Raw genomic sequence first — 5,352 nt, forward strand, 5'->3', positions numbered from 1 at the left:
TCGCAAGAAAGCTGAGGCTTATAGTTGAAGGTAACTCCTACAAGGGTGTCTCACATTCTCACATGACTTGCTAGATATGATAAATATGCAAGAACCTGATCTTTTCCTACCCATAATTTTATCAGTGTTGTTTTACAGTGAGCAACCTTGAGAGATAAGTTAATTTCTACTTCTGAGGCAAGAAACAGATTTGCTCACTGTATGTGATAAAATAATGGGATTTCAAGCCCAGGGTACTTTTCCTATAATGCAGCCCACTGTTAGTCCAGCCCTACATCTGGACCCATTCACATCACCACTGCAGGAATGGAGATTTAGGGAACTAGATCCAAATGTGCTGATATATTGATTGCTGCATTTTCTTTACAGAACTGAGCTGGTGCTCCACCATGTTCTTGAACCTCCAAAACTGTGAGCTAAATAAACCTCTCTTCTTCAAAAGTAGCCTGCCTCCAGTATTTCATTATGGTGACAAAATGTTGACTAATCACTCAAATTATATAGAACAAGCATGGATATATATATAATCTTCTTACCAAGGAGGGAAGAGGTAATGGCCAACAATAATGTCAAACATTTGAATGATAACCAGTTAGATATAAATGGAAAACAAATTTTTATTCTTTGATATTTTTGGTAAAAAACAAAATTTATGACTCAGTCTCCCACTGAAAGGCAAGCCCTGAAATGACTGAGAGGCTCCAACCCAGCATGCAGCTTCAGAGCCAGCTGTGTTGACAGAGGATCAGGACTTCAGGGCTCACACCAGAGTCCCATGAGGGCACAGGAAATGTATGGACAGTGTTTTCTATAGGGCCTGGAACCCTGGTCTGTGCAGGGATGAGGGGGATTGCTGGACAAGCAATTCAGAGGGCAGGATCTTCATCACACATAGAGAGGCTCTGAGGCCTTGGGGGCATATAGAGGGTTGAGGAGGGGAGAGGGCAAACTCAGGAAGTGGAGCAAATCTGGCTGGTCTTTGAAGCCACTGCAGGCTCCGGTGCCTGGCTGTGCACCAAGGGCTTGCCTTCCCTCAGTGCACTCAACCCATGGTCTCCACAGCCAGACCTCATCCCTGCCACAGCCCTGGGATCCATAACCTGGAGGCCCACTGCTCAGGTACTTTGGGCATGAGATAACTCCATGTGCAGGCCAGAGAAAAGCAGAGGGTCATTCTAGAAGCATGGTCCTCAACAAACATTTGCTTTACTAGAAACCCATGTGCACACTTACCATGCAGCGCGGGGTACCTGGCTCCTGGGCAAGAACCAGGATGTTCTTGGTTCAAGAAACAAGTTCAAGCCCACAGGACACCTTGGTTCAAGCTCACAGGACACCTGGACCATGGGGTCACTGCTTGCCACTGCTAAGAGCTGGGAACCTGGGCCCTGTCTGCACCTTCCTGCTGACCAGGGCCCAGAGTATGGCTGGTCCATAGATGACCACCTGGCCATCCTGGTTCAGAAGAAGACCAGGCAGCCTTGGTGGTTGTGCATAGCCTCGCCCACAGTCAACGTCAATCACAGGCTGGACTTGTGCTCTGCCACCTCCTCCAGGCAGGGATGAGGGGGTCAGGCTTTGAAGAAGTCTGAGACATACCGAAAAGTGAGGTCAGTTTCTAGTGACCTTCGTAGGAGGCCGATGAGGACATCGTGGCACTGGTGCTTGTGGTCTAACACGGGGGGTGTATCCCCTGTACAGGGCAAAAGCCACCAGGAAGAACTGCACAGTGGGCCACAGCAGCTGCGCCAACTTCCCGCAGAGCTGCATCTGGAAGAACAGCCAAGAACAGCATGCACTACATCCCAGAGGAGGAGTGTCCACAGAAGGAGGAAAGTCTGGCCTCAGTGACGTTGGCAGGACTCTCCCTGCACATCCTCTCCAGCTGCACATAGACCAAACAGTTGACCCAGCTCCAGTCTGGGTCACAGATGGCCAGGAAGTTGGGGCACAGACAACTGATCATGTATTTGGCCAGGTCCATCAAGGACTGTCTCGTGGCCACCCCAAACAGGGAAGGTGCCCAGCACCTTGTAGAGGACAGCCACATCGTTATTGAAGAGGGAGCAGGAGTAGAGGCGGTCAGTGCACACCAGGAAGGCTTCCCCTGCGGAGACCAGGATGATGGTGGCTGTGATGGTGACCCTGGCCATAAGCCCATGGTTCATGGTGTCTGGGCAGTAGAGGCATCAGATGGAGTCATCTTCACAGTAGAACCCTCACTTGTAAGAGGCGTTCACCAGGATCAAGATGGCTCAGGACAGAGTCGCTCTGCTCCATGTCACTGCCGGGCCTTTTCCACAAAACTCAGCACACATTCCAGGGCCACAGGGTCACAGAATGCTTTTAATAATAGGAAAAACAAAAACAAACCTATAAAAAGAGACATTTAATAAACAATTAGAATATGCATACTGTAAACTTCTTGACATAATAATACCTCAGTAAGTGAACATGTATGCCATGTTACTGGATAGAAACATAGTTTGATAAAAAAAAAATCCTTTTCTGTTTTAACACATTTCAATGCAAATTAAAGTAGAATCTCAGTTTATGGTGTTCTAAATAGAAAATGAGTTATATATCTGTGTATGGATCATTTGGCTCATCCAGGAGAAACTGATAAGTGATAAAGCAAACAGCATGAAAATGTGCCACATAATACTATTTCATAATTCAAACACCATTTGTTTTGTCTATATTAATACAAATGTAAATATATATCTTTGTAGGTGAAGGAAAATTTTGTAGGGAAACTCGGACAATGATTATTTTTATCTGTATACATCTTGGTATGGTTTGACAATAGAGTACACTCCAATAGCACCTCTAGAACTGCCTCTTCCTATACCTGCCTCAGATCATCTGTCTCCCCATAGACTGACTGATACTGATCCCTCAAGCATGATGCTCAACTGAGCATTCCAGCACCCAAATGTCCTGGTGCCTCTCTTATCTACTCTGTGAGTTGGCTTTCCTGCACTCTCACCAAAATACCCAACAAACTACCTAGAGGAGGAAAACCTTGTTTCAGCCTACAGTTTCAGTAGATCAGTCAATTCTAGGCTGACTCCATTGATCTAGGCCTGAGGTGAGGCAGAACATCATGGTGGAAGGTGGAGGAATGCTTCTCAACTCATGGCCCCTGGGAGAGAGAGGTAGAGAGAAGAATAGAGGGAGCTACACTGGCCAGAGACAAAATATAAACATAAAAAGTTCACCCACAATGACTTGCTTACATTCTAATTACTTATAATTATCACCCATTATCCTCTTCAAATTATTAATCGACAAATGGATTAATCCTCTGATTAGGTAACAGCTCTCATGATATACTCATTTCACCTCTGAATAATTCTATATTGTCTCAGCCCAGCCAGTGGCAGGATGGACCAAGGCTTACCCTAGTTAAGGACTCCCCCACAGGTGGAATAGGCTGATCAGGGCAGAGCCCGAGCTCCAGCGAAAGTAAGCCAGTGGTGGGATGGACAGGGCTTACCATTGCAGTTCATAGGGGCGGATCAGGCCTGGGCCTGACCTTCCCAGGGTTCTATGGGTGGCAGGATGGGACTTGGCTTACCCTTGCCCAGGCTCCCATGCAGATTGCCTTGGCTGATCAGGCAGGAGCCTGAGCTCCAGAAGGTGTTCCCTATGGGCAGAGGCAGTCCTGGGTCTAGCCTGAGCTCTGGTGGGGGTCGGCCGGTGGCAGGATGGAGCCAACCTAACCTGGGCCTGGCTCTCTCCCCTGTCAGCTAGGCTGACCTGGGCTGGGGCTGAACTCTGTTGGGTATCTTCCTGTAGGCAGAGTCAGTGCAGGGTGGAGCCCGAGCTCTGGTAGGCATCTCACATTGGACTGAGTCATTCCTGGGCTGAGTCTGAGCTCAGGCATGGGTTAGCCCGAGGCAGGATGGCCCTGTGACTACCCTCTGCCTGGGCTAGCCTGCAGTTTGGTGGGGTGGATCCAGCCTGGGCCTTATACCTCCTCAGGGGTGCTCCTGTGGTGGGATGGAACTGTGCTTACGCTTGTCCAGGCTTCCGTGTTGCTGGACTTGGCTGATCAGGCATGAGCCTGAGCTCTGGAAGGTGTGCCCCTGTGGGCAGAGGCCATCCTGGGTCTGGCCTAAGCTCTGGTGGGGGTCAGTGGTGGCAGGTGGGAGCCAGGCCTACTTTGGACCAGGCTCCCACACCTGTCAGCAAGGCTGACCTGGGCTGGGGCTGAACTGGCAGGTGTATTCCAGTAGGCGAAGTCAGTGCAGGAAGGAGCCCAGAGGTCTGGCAGGCATCTGACAGAGGGCGGAGTCATTCTTGGGCTGAGTGTGAGCTCAGGCAGAGGGGTCAGCCTGAGGCGGGATGCACCTATGACTACTCTCTGCCTAGGCTGCCACCTCATGTCTTCTTGGAAGATCTAGGCTGATCTCAAGCTCCCAAGAATGATTGCTGATGAGCAGAGGCAGTCCTTGGCGGAGTCCAAGGATCTATGGGGCGCCAGGCAGTGGTGGGTAGAAACTAGGCCTTCCCTGGAGCCCAGCCTCTGGACAGAGCTGGAGCCCAAGGTAGGCCTGGCTCCATCCCACCTCCAGCATGGTGTGGCAACCTCCTCCTGTCACTCCCCAGGCCTCACTAGGCCTCCTCACTCTGCTCCTGAACCAGCACGCCAAGGGGCCTTTTAAAAAGAAACCCAATTTATGTAGGATCTATCCAAGGGCATCAATGCATTCTACTGTCATGTAACTAATTAAAGCAAATGAAAACTTTGAAAAAAGTAGATCAGCCTTTAGGACGTTGGTCAACATGTGGCCAGAATAAAGTAATCTTTAATACCATGGAAAAAAGCAGACAGATCAGGTCATCCTAGAACGTGAAATTTTCCAGTGATTTTCCATCTTGCTCCATATAAAACCCAAACCCCTATGAAGGCCCACAAGGACCACTGAAAAGTACTCATTCCACAGCTTGCCTTGGGAGCCTGCAGGGCCATGCCATCCCCCTTGATGCATTAAGGCTCTAGTGCCTGCCATTTCCTCTCCAAGGGTGTCATCTGGATTCCATGAAGGTAAGTATAATGCTCCCCAGAGCCCAGGATTGTGGCAGTCACACAGTTCTCATCATGGTGTTTGAGGTTCTCTGCACTGTGGTATAATTAGTAAATTGCTTGCCCACTCATCTCTTTTCCTCTATTGGATATCCCTGAGGACTCCTCATCACCAGAAGAATAACAATTATTCTGAAACCAGCATGACCAAACTACAGATTCCAGCTAGGGATCATGACAGAGAATCATCAGATCATGACCATACTCAGAAAACCAGATAATCACTGTTCTGGGATCTCGTAATGGTATGCAGAAGCCCA

General features: G+C 49.0%; 1 pseudogene; it reads right to left on the reverse strand.

Annotated features, from left to right (window-relative positions):
• Window positions 1–1,460: 1,460 nt before the first annotated feature.
• On the reverse strand, window positions 1,461–2,276 carry LOC124103824 (phospholipid phosphatase 2-like; annotated as a pseudogene).
• Window positions 2,277–5,352: the final 3,076 nt, after the last annotated feature.

Source organism: Marmota monax, unplaced genomic scaffold (genome assembly GCF_021218885.2).
Source record: "Marmota monax isolate L192 unplaced genomic scaffold, Marmota_monax_Labrador192_F-V1.1 WCK01_AAM20220418_F8-fsc00846, whole genome shotgun sequence".
NCBI classification, from domain to species: Eukaryota; Metazoa; Chordata; class Mammalia; order Rodentia; family Sciuridae; genus Marmota; species Marmota monax.